The 10330-nt window shown below is 43.6% G+C and overlaps 1 non-coding gene across 1 annotated transcript; it reads right to left on the reverse strand.

Moving 5' to 3' along the window:
- Window positions 1-9498: 9498 nt before the first annotated feature.
- Window positions 9499-9633, reverse strand: LOC142442191 (small nucleolar RNA SNORA42/SNORA80 family). Its single transcript, XR_012783420.1, has one exon. It is a non-coding gene; the product is annotated as a small nucleolar RNA SNORA42/SNORA80 family (small nucleolar RNA).
- Window positions 9634-10330: the final 697 nt, after the last annotated feature.

Below are 10330 nucleotides of genomic sequence, written 5' to 3' on the forward strand. Positions count from 1 at the left end.
TCTCCATTGTCTCTTCCCACATTTGTAGTCAATTATATTTCTGTGTATTCTTAAACTGAGAATTCTGCATATGTAGTCACCATTTGTGTTGTTAAAAAACATTTTCTATGAAAATATCATTGCTCTTACAAAAGTCTAGCATGCGATCTACACTTTGTTTCTATCACCATGACCATAGACCATATTTTCCAAATACTCTTCCTTCCTCTTCACTTCCAACTCTCTCATTCCAATTTCCAATAATTATCAATGCATCTTGATTGTATATTTGATCAACTTCCAACTATAGACATTGGTAAATCTCTTCAATTTCTTCATGACTAGCCTTAGTGGTTGACATGTAAATTTGAATAATAGTTGTATTGAATGGGTTTCTTTGTGCAGAGATATTATCTTAAATAATAAGATTGGTGAATGATAGTAAATATAGCAATATGGGCTGCTATAAAGACAATAAAATATCTATCTTAATATAAGCACAGAAGAGAAGATCATGTCATCTCATGTATTTGAACATGTTGCCAGGAGAGATTAGTCCCTGGTAAAGAACAGCATGCTTAGTAAAGTATAATGGCAGCAAAAAAGAGGAACCTTAAAGAGATGGATTGGCCCATGTTGTAGCAGTGAGCTGAAAATAAACAATGGTGAGGATTTGACAGGACCAATTATTGTTTTGCCCTTCGGTACACAGGGTGTCTATGAGACAAAACTGACTCCGTGGCACCTAAGCAACAATATACAAATATCAAGGCATTTTTAAACTACTGTTATATAATTTATAATGAACATATATTGAGATAGGATGTACGCTTTATCTCTAAATTGGCTTGGCTACAGGTGTTATCTTATTCTTATTTACTCTGTTTATCTAACCCCTGTTTAAAACCTGCTAAAGTCTTTGCCTGTTTATCAGGGTGGCCCTAATTTGGAATACGGAGACTAATGGTATTTGGAAAATTGCACTGAAAGGAGTCACCCATGTACTGTGATAGATCATAAATATGGATGACTCGAAAGTAAGATGCTTCGCTTAAGATGCAAATTAGCAGAGAATGAGATGCAGCAAGTTGTGCACCAGAGATTCAAATCCTGGTGGAGAAGTCCCTGTAGGTCACCAGACAAAAAAAGCAGGTTTCTGCTGTCACTCCCCAGCGAGACTTTACACACTACCTCAGCCTGTCATGCAACACTAATTGAACAGGATACTAACAGGAGAGTGTGCCAGCCACATCCCTGAGTAGAGCGCGTCAAAGGCAGTCTCGGACAGCAGTGCGTGCAAGGAACAAGGGGGCTCAGAGCTACAACTCTGAAAAGCTTCAGCAGGCCAATCCCAGCCGCGGAGCCAGGAGACAATGACAGAGGCAGGGGGAGGCAGCTGAGGCTTGGCAGGGAATGCAAATAGTCCTTCTGGGGATAAATAGTTCTCTAGGGAAATGGCCTGCTCTGCAGGCCCACCTGTCTCCTTTCTGTTTTGCGGAGCACCCTTGCGCACCCACCCCACCCCTGCCCAGAGCAGGTTCAGCTAGAAGGTGCCCTCGGTAAATAGTCGGACAGCAGAGGACAGGAGGGTGCGTATTCATGCGGCCACGGGCAGGGTTATGAATATGCAAGCTTGAGTGTGGCCAATAGCAGAGAGAAGGAGAGAATTTAAAAAGCGAAGAGGAAGAAGAGATCGTGTTCGGATAAAACTGAAAAGTAGCTGTTAGAAGAAACTTCCATCAAGCAGTGAAGAGAAAGCCCTCTTGCATTTCGGACGCACCAGCACTGCCCGCGTTCCCTTCGCTGTGGCCCGCACCCCCCCACACACACACCCCCACACCCCACCCGCGTCTCGGCTCAGAGTCCCTTCTAGAAGGAACCTTCCCATCACAACAGGCCATGTACCTTGAAATGTGTGGCCAGAGCAGCAAAGATAGAAGGCCACGAGAAAGAGGAAACAGGGAAAAATCCATAGGAGAGCAGAATAAGAGGTACTGAGGGGGAAATAAAAGAGCTAGCGGGTTTCTTTCCCCCTCTCCAGCCACCTGTATACGTTCCCTAAGTCTAAGAAGATGCAGAGCTGCGCTGAGCGCACCAGGCAGAGTAGCAGGCAGCCGTGAGAGCGGCGTTAGTGGCTCTTTCCCCGGCACCAGCTTCTGTGCAACTGCCTCGACGGCATGGCATTTCACTCCCATTCTGATCCTCCCTCTCTGGCCACCAAGCGAAATCTCCCAAGGGACTAGCTGTCTGTCTCCATAACACAGGAAGCTGAGACAAAAGGGCCAGAAGGAAGACAGACACATTTAGAATTTCCACTCAGTTGGCAAATCCGATTTCATAAACTCTTTGAATATCCTTTTAGCAAAGGGGAAAATTAGGATTAAAACTTCCTTTTTTGGTCATTACCCAAATCGTGTTTAACATGAAAAGATTCAACATACTTCAAATCGAATAATCAAACCTTTCATCTTTCAAATACATAAGTGGTGCTTATCCATGAAGAGGTCTTTATTGAGCTCAATGCTAATGAGCTTCAGTAGATAGGGTCCCACCCTCCATCGCACCATCTTTGGAGTGGGGACTAACACGCGTGGAACCAGACTGCTGTGTAACAAGCTAGCTCGGAGGGTTTGTACCCAAAGGAAAGAAATTGCAGAGCACAGAGCAAACTATCCTGAGTGCGTTACAGTGTACTGAACTATCAACACCAGCTGCGGAGCGCGTATCAAAGAGCACCGAGGAGGAACCTCTGCTCGTGGGAATTTCTCATCGTTTTCATTCCATTTTTCCATGAACTTTTTGAACACCCCTCAGCTTCTATTACACAAAGAACCATCTCATTTAATACGTATCATAATCTCATAAACTGTACAATTAGGATTCTGAGGCCAGAAATATTAAGTAATTTGCTTAAGTTCCAGGGTGAATAACTGATAAGACCAAGCACTTCAAACCTAGACTCCTTATTCTTGAGCAAAGGCCGATTAACCCATAAGTACATTGCTGACTTAAAGTATGCAAGGTATGCATGGATTTAATTGTATTCAATAGCCATTCTGTATTGCACACCTTTGTCAGAGCCCCAGTGCCATAAAGGTTAGGCTTTGAGCAAGGTAAGAAGTTTGAAACTACCAGCTCCTTCGGTAGAGGAAGATGATGTCTCTTCTCCCGTTACCGTCTCTCGAACTCACAGGGGCAATTCTACCCTGTTCTATACGGTCCCCAGGGGTGGACGTCAACAGATGGCGGTGAGGGTTTTTGAGTGCACAATTTCACCTGATTTTCCTTGTATATCCACATCTGTGAGCCCAAAGCTTCTACTTGCCATTGTGCTAGATAGCTCAAAGATGAAGGCTCATCCATGTGTCTGAGCATCTCCACCGTCTACTATTCTACACTAGCTTTCCTTCTCTGCCGTATGTTTATCCCATCCTTTATTTATCTCTTTGGTCTTTTCACCATTTCCCTTTCCTCCCATCTTTCTTTTTTTATTTCACTATCTTATTAAACCAACAATCAAACTAATTGTGGTCAATTTCATTCTCACTGGTGCTGAGCCTGTGTTAGAGCATAACTTCTACACAGCGCTTTCCTGACATCAACTTCATGGAGGCAGATCACCGTGACTTACTACCACAGTGCCTCTGGGTGGATGGGGACATCCAACTTTTAGGTTACTAATTAAGTGTAAGGCATTTGTACCTTCTGTCCTCCCACCCCCACTTTATTGCTTTCTAACTAAACTGACATTCAAATAAATTCTTCAGCTATTGATTCTACTGGTGTGAGTTTCATACCTCCTGTGCTTAGCTTACAGTGGACTGGCAGCATGCAAAGGAGACGATGCCTCTTATACTCCCACATCTCTGTCTCTTCTCTCCACAAAGAAAATACTAAAATTGGGTAGCTTTGTAATTTTTCTGTGGTCTTTAAATGATCTGTTTCTTGAGTAAAATCTTCTTTGTAAGCTGAAAGGTGTAATACCACCTACTGTTACGCTCTAAAATGTAGCCTTTCTTTACCTGAAACTTTCCTTTAAAAAAATCATTTTTATTGGGGGCTCTTAAACAGCTCTAACATTCCATACATAAACTGTATCAAGCATATTTGTACATGTTGTTATCATCATTTCCAAAATATTTTCTACGTGAACCGTTGGTATAAGCTCCTCTTTACGCCCCTCCCTCTCCTGCTCTCTCATCATGAATTCTTGATAAATTATATATTGTTATTATTATCTCATATTTTACACTGCATTGTCTCCCTTCACCTACATTTCTGTTAGTTGTCCCCTTTGACAGGGAGGTTGCTATATACCCAACCTTGGGATGGTGTGTTAGTCTGGTAGACCAGAGAAACAAATCCATAGATACTCATATGTGTGCAAGAAAAAGGTTTATATACAAGAGCAGCTGAATATTGAGAAAACATCCCAGCCCAGTCCAGATCAGGCCATAAGTTCAATATTAGCCCATCTATACATTAGCCAATCTATACATCCTCCTCAGACACATGAAACACATGCAATGACATCAAATGCAGAAAGATCACAGGCCAGTGGGTAGAAAGTCTTTGGATCCAGTGGTGGAGTAAGCATCTCAGTGCTGACAGGGATCTCCACGTGACCTCTTCAGTTCCCAGGACATGGGGCCTATCAGCATAGTGCCATGAGTCTTGTCTGTAGAGCATCTCTCTGGGAGGGAGCCTTGAACTTTGTCAGTAGAGAGTCTTCAAGGGAGTGAGCAGAGAGAGAGAAGTGTCTTCCACCTCCAAGAAGGAAACACCGGACTTCCCAGAATACTCAGGAGAAGCCCAGCCTCACACAGAGACCTCATTGGCTCTATCCTGACTGACAGACTAGACTCAGCCACTACACTTTGAATCCTCAAACTGACATCAGATTATGTAACTACCACAGATGGGTTCTCCCTTTCTTCCCCTTCCCCCTGACTGACCATCCCTCTACCCTTATGATATCGCTACTCCCACTACTATTCCTGGAGGAGTTCTCTGTCCTGAATTGCATGTGTGAAGAGCTCTTTTCAGAACCAATGTCTGTTCTCTGCTCTAGTCGGATTTGTAAGGTAGAATGGGTCTTGGTAGTGCGGGGATGGGGGAGGAAGCATTCGGGAACTGGAGGAATGATGTATGTTTTGTCAGTGCTATACTGCACCTTGGTTGATAACCAAGGGATGACCCTTCCTTATAACCCTTTTGTGGGGCGATATCCAATTGTCTACACATGGGCCTTGAGTGTCCACTTTAAACCCCCTCGTTCACATCGATGTAATTGTTTGTTTGTTTGTTTGTTTATGATACCTGATACCTGATCACATCTACACCTCATGATTACACAGGCTAGTGTGCTTCTTCCATGTGGGCTTATTTGCTTCCCTGCTAGTTGGTTATTTGTTTAGCTTCAATTCTTTTTTTTTCTTTTAGCTTCAATTCTTAAAGACCCCAGATGCTATTTCTTTTGATAACCAGGTACCATCCACTTTCTTTAGCACATTTGCTTATGCACCCATTTGTTTTAAGCAACTGTGTTGGGAAGGTGAGTATCAAAGAGTGCCAAGTTATTAGAACAAAGTGATCTTGTGCTAAAGGAAGCCTTGAGTAGAGACCCAAAATCTGTCTGCTATCTTAATTCCTAACATATAAATATACGTACATTGGTCTCTATTCCTTTTATTATAAATTAATATATTTACATATATGCATGCCCATACCTATACCTCTATAAATAACTTTTGCCTCCTATTTATTTCATCTATTTCCTTTCACCTTCCTCCTATCCCACTATCATGCTTACTCTCCATTTAGCCCTCAGCAAATCCTCTCAGATATATTGCATTGGACTAACCCCCACCAGGCATTCATTACACGCCCTCCTCATGATCAAGTTCAGATCTCTTATTGTTCCCTTAACCCTGAGTTTGTTGGCTCCCCACTCTTCCCTGTTCCCTTCTCTCCGGTGTCCCTACCAGAATCACCTGTCCCATTGTTTTCTCCTTGGGATTGTTCATCCTGCATATCTTACATAAATAGACATAGGACTAAAAAATAAAATAAAAACAAGAAAATAGATAGTTTCAGGTCTGTCTTCTGACCCTTATGTATGTTTTCTGATGAAGTCTGATGAGTTGCCACACCCTGACCCCCAGGTCAGAAGTCTACTTTGTGGGTTCCACAGGGACTTGGTTACTTCTCTCCCCCCACTTCCCTGTTGCACTCATTTTGCGTTTCACCCCACTGTGCATGGGCAGAACGGGCACTTTCCTCACAGCGCCTCCAGTGCTGTCTCCCAGAGCGCTACAGGTCAGTGAGGGACCTGTTTTCTCGTGGTGGGGCCAGTCCTACTGTGCTGTCTGCATTGGCTGCTCCAAGCAGGGATGTCATCCCCAGGGCTTGGTAGGCCACGATGAGGTCCACTCTGTCATTCTCTCTCTCCTCTTAGTTCACTCCCGTGTGGTCTGGACAGACCTGCCTCTCTCTCTCTAGGCTACATCTTCAGTGCTGTCCTCTATAGCAGCCAACCGAAAAAGGAGGGGACAAGAGAGAGGGAAGGAAAAAAGACAAGAAAATGAGGGTGATGGGGAATAGGCCACTAATACACCCAGTGGGAGGGTATTGTTCATGTCTCTATAGGAAAGGGAGAGATGGACCAGACCCCATCCCAGAGTGCCAAGCCTTGAGGGAAATACACTGGCACAGAGCAGAGAGCTCACAGAGAGGACAATGGGGCCGAGTCCAAGCCAATCTATGTTGATCCGCTCCCCAGAAGAAGACAATATAGAGGACAACTCTGAAACTTTCCATTTTAAAACAGCTTCAGTATGTCTTTCACTAGACTTTACATCATTACCGAGGACCCTAGATTTATGTATAGGTGGGTTTGAAATGTGCTGCCATTTTTTCTTCTGAGTTGTTTTATTCAGTATCCAATAGGTTACCCTGTTATGGATTTCAACCACATCTGATAAAATAAAAATAAACCATTCATCTATCAATTAGACCCAAGGAACTAGGAAGAACCTAATATAAGAAAAATACTCTTTTTCAAGGTCTCTTTCTTTTCTGTGTTAACAGAAGTATGAATAAAACTGCTGTACAGTCATTCTCTGAAGCTATTGAAATATCAAACAGCTTTTAGAAAAAGCAGTTGCTTTAATTATTTCTCCATTGGGAATCTTTGGCTTCATTAACAAGGATCTATGAGCGCTTTGCCTGCCAAGTGGCAAAATAGAAAGAGAACGAGCCAGAGAAGTCATCTACCAACATCTTTCTAGGTTTCATGAAACCATGAAAAAATATCCATTGAAGGCCTTTTGGATTCCATTGGAGAAGCAGAGGATTCAAACCTTGTCTTCCCAGAAGATAAACTGAGGACTTCTAGAAGAGGAGGCCCCGCATCCGAGTCCGACTTGAGTAAGCTTTTCCAGATTCAGCCATAGCCCGTGCTTGGAAACCTGAACGTCATGCCCTTGGCGTGCCCACAGCTTCCTCCTATGCAGTCTGCTATTTTTCCTCTAGCTTACCCAAAATAGCCAGGCAAAGATTTAGTGCAGTTGGTATGCTAGTGTTTACAGGCCAAATTGTTGTCGGGTTTCTTTCTGTGGGCAAACAGAGGTTGTTGGCAGACTGGCGCGATAAGAGAAGAGGTTCTGACTGTCTGGTTTAGTTTCCCGGAAGACACAGAAACCAGCTGACCCGCCTCCAAAGACCTCCAAGGTTAGAAGAAATGCATCGCGTTGGACTTCCTATTAGTAATCTCTGGCCAATGTGCGTACAAAAACGCAAATATTCCTGTGAGTTGCCCCTTGCCGATACTTTTCACATCATCATCAAAGCTCAGATGATTTGTTCTCTTTGAAACCCCTTCCACGTGTCTTTCAATCGTCTTATTTTCAGTTCACAGCTGGAGAAATTAAGGCACAAGAATGTTAATCCCCCATTTTAAAAAACTCATAATTCGCCTAGCACACACAATAATAAATGTGGAATTTCCTGCTCACCAATTGAGCTGTAGCTCCTCAGAGGGACTGCACAATTCGATTTCACCAACAGAAACATGGGTTTTGATTGGGAGGTGCCGAGAAAATCGCCCTCTTCTCTCCATCTCCTTTCCTTCTCGGAAGAACTCATTACCTCACTTCAAAATCCAAGGGTTTGCAATGGCGTTTTGCTAGTGCAGTGCACTTAAACAGACTTGGACTAAGCTCCTTCACAGGCAGGACAGATACAGAAATTCACTTCTAGTGAATGTTGTGGGAAATCTCTTCCACGTATCATGTTGTAAATGCAAATGTTTTATTTGCAAAGGGAAGCCTACAAGAGGTCAAGGAACTAGATGCCAGCCAGCAGGAATACATTTGCTAACATTCTCCCATTCTGCCTAAGAAGTTCTACTTCTTTTCCAACGTTTGCGTCACTATTTCTCTGTGTTAATTAGCTAGAGACACTCTTTAGTTCACTTGTCTGCGCGACTGAGCCACATAAAATGAGAAGGGGGGCTGGGTCCTTCCTGTCTGTTGTATTCTCCTGGGCTTAGTGGCTGCTCCCTTTGCAAGCCCCCATCTATGCCCCTGCCGTTCCCTGGACTCTGCTTCTTAATTCTCTGAAACTTGGTGATTCCATATGGATCTACTTTGGGGGCACCCATCATAGATCAAGTGGGAATCTCTACAATGGAGACAGAGAGCAAAAACAAAAGCACGTCTTACAGTCAGGAATCATCCCCACTCTGCGGGCTGACCGCTGCCTGCCGCTAGAGGGACAGCCATGACTCTCAGCAGCTCCTATGTCCCCTGCTGAGGGCAGTTTCATGACCAGGAGAGGTCCTAAGCAAGTTGCTCTAAGCATGCTGAAGATCCCTTACCCCCTCCGGCATGCAAAATTCAAAACAAAACCAAAGTTTTCAAAATTACATCAGATTCATATGTATTCAAAAATGGAAACAAATTCTTTCTAGATTTGCTGATATATGAATGTATGTATCTGCGTTTGCTCGTGTATTGAGCATATATGGTTAATAATCTTCCAATATATCATCTGACCCTGTGCAGCATGCTTGGATTGATTGACACTTGTCCTCGCATGGTAGGTGTGAAATGACTGACCTACTGGGTGTGGCTCATCCCTGTGGAGCATGGACCTAGAACTGAGGAGAAATGTCAGAGACAATCAAATATCAATGTTTTTTCCAGCTGCTGAGATGGTGGCTCCCGAATAATAGGATGAATGTAAGATATTCTTTTAAATAAAAGCGCTGAAAGGAAGTTCTTTTTGTTTGTTTCCTCGTGATATGTTCTTGATTTATTTTAATCATTTTATTGGGGGCTCTTGCAACATTCCATACATCAATTGTATCAAACATATTTGTACATATATTTCCATAATTTTATAAACACTTACTTTCAGTTTGAGCCCTTGGTATCACCTCCTCTTATTTTCCCTCCCTCCCCAACTCCCAGACTTGTGACCCCTTGATCATTTATAAATTATTATTCTTTTTTTTTTCACCGTGAAACCCACTTCAGTGCCTTAAACCCACTGGATAAAGCTGGGAACGGGTTCAGGGGTGACAGTTTGCTTTGGCATCGGACACTGGGAAAGGCCCATGGGACCAGACCTGCCACAAATCCAAACCCATGCACAATAAATTATTATTATTTTCATATCTTACACTCCCCGCTGTCTCCCTTCACCCACATTTCTTCTGTTCCCCACTCCCAGGGTGGTGGTGGGGGTTAATGCATAGATCATTGTAATGGGTTCCCCCTTTCTCCCTGGGGTCTCCCACCTTCCCCCTAACCACTGGCATGCTACTTCCATTTCTGTTCCTGGGAGGTTTCTCTGACGTGGATTCTGTGTGTCATGAGCTCATGCTCCGGTCTAGCCAGAACTGAAAGGCAAGACTAGGGTCATGATGTGGGGGTGAGGATGCCTCAAGGGACCAGAGGAACATTGTTTCATTGGTGCTACACTGTGCCCTGGTTGACGCATCCCTTCCTTGCGACCCTTCTGTAAGGAGATGCCCCAATGTCTACAGATGGGTCTTGGGTCTTGCTCTGACTCCCCTCGTTCTCAACAATATGTTTGTGTTTGTTTGTTTGTTTGTTTGTTTGTTTGTTTGGGTCTTCTGGTGCCTGTTACTCGATTCTGTTGACACCTCATGATCACACAGGCCAGTGTGTTTCTTCCATGCGGGCTTGTTGCTTCTCTGCTAGATGGCCGCTTGTTTAAAGGTTTGAAGTTAAACAGGGAAAGACAGCTCTTTTGGCAGGGTATACAAACATTTATATTGAACCTTTCCTCCCCAGCACTTTCTAACCATTACCTCATTAATCTT

Source organism: Tenrec ecaudatus, chromosome 2 (assembly GCF_050624435.1).
Source record: "Tenrec ecaudatus isolate mTenEca1 chromosome 2, mTenEca1.hap1, whole genome shotgun sequence".
NCBI lineage: Eukaryota > Metazoa > Chordata > Mammalia > Afrosoricida > Tenrecidae > Tenrec > Tenrec ecaudatus.